The sequence below is a fragment of the Opisthorchis viverrini genome (assembly GCF_000715545.1).
Source record: "Opisthorchis viverrini unplaced genomic scaffold opera_v5_649, whole genome shotgun sequence".
Taxonomy (NCBI): domain Eukaryota; kingdom Metazoa; phylum Platyhelminthes; class Trematoda; order Opisthorchiida; family Opisthorchiidae; genus Opisthorchis; species Opisthorchis viverrini.
The window spans coordinates 130,553-131,633 of NW_008752295.1; positions in this window are offsets into that span (position 1 = coordinate 130,553).

Consider the following 1,081-nt stretch of genomic DNA (forward strand, 5'->3'; position numbering starts at 1 on the left):
TGACAATTCCATACGATCGTACTGTATGCTGTGTGTGAGTAGGTTAGGAGCCCCGCCCTGTATCAGCGACCTGCGCCTCACGCATACCACTCAAGTTGAGAGATTGCAGTCAACAACTTCGGGATGATAGGGCAAGCAACAAACAAACACAAAGCCAAACCGATTGCTGCAACTTTTTTGTGACTTGGTTCAGGCGTCTACACTATTCATACACAACACTGTTTTGCGATTTTTACGCAGAACCAGAAGGTTGTAGATATTAAACCTGGTGCTTAATACTAACAAGTAACAGTCCTTTGTACTCCTCTATCTCGCACTTAGAAAACGGTCATTGTGATCTCGTACTCTTGAAATTCCGTTTGGATTAGTGCCTCATGTCATCTCAGAACGTTTAGTGGTCAGAGCGACTTTATTGGTCAGTTCCTTTCGTGCAACATACGCGACTCAAGGCGTGAGGGCTCTTTTAAGCGCAGCAATTACGATGAATGCACTTATGTTTTGTGAACCACGCAACCGGTGTATGTGGCTTTCTTATTTTCAGCTCGTAACTTCATGAATTCAAGTACGTTTTGCAAACATGTTCAAATCTCCATTTAAAAGATATGATGTAACACTCGTTGTTGAAAATCACACATCGGGCACGTAGGGAACCAAAGGCGTTCACCTAATATGATTTGGCAAAATTAGTGGTACAGTAAAGTAAACTGTAGCCACCCCATACAAAAAACGATTTTTGGTCAATGTGCGGCAGTGGACAGTTTGGTTTTTCTCCAAACTTTAGAAATATGTCTGGACCATTGGACTTCGAGTGGACAGTAGGAACGCCTGCTGCGATGCTTCTTTATTCAGCAGGTTTAATTCGTTTTCCGTTTAACCCTGGTGCGCCATCTCCCTGGTTGATTGATCATGTAGGCGCCTCCCGCTTTCGCTTGCTTTCGTTTGTTGGCGCGAATATTCTAGCCCTAATGTCCACTGTGTTGTGATCTTTTCTAGGAACACTTCGTCTTGCACAATCGCTCGCGCATCTCAGAACTAATCTCAGTTTAATCGGAATAACCCGAAATAAATTTGATTGTTTAAA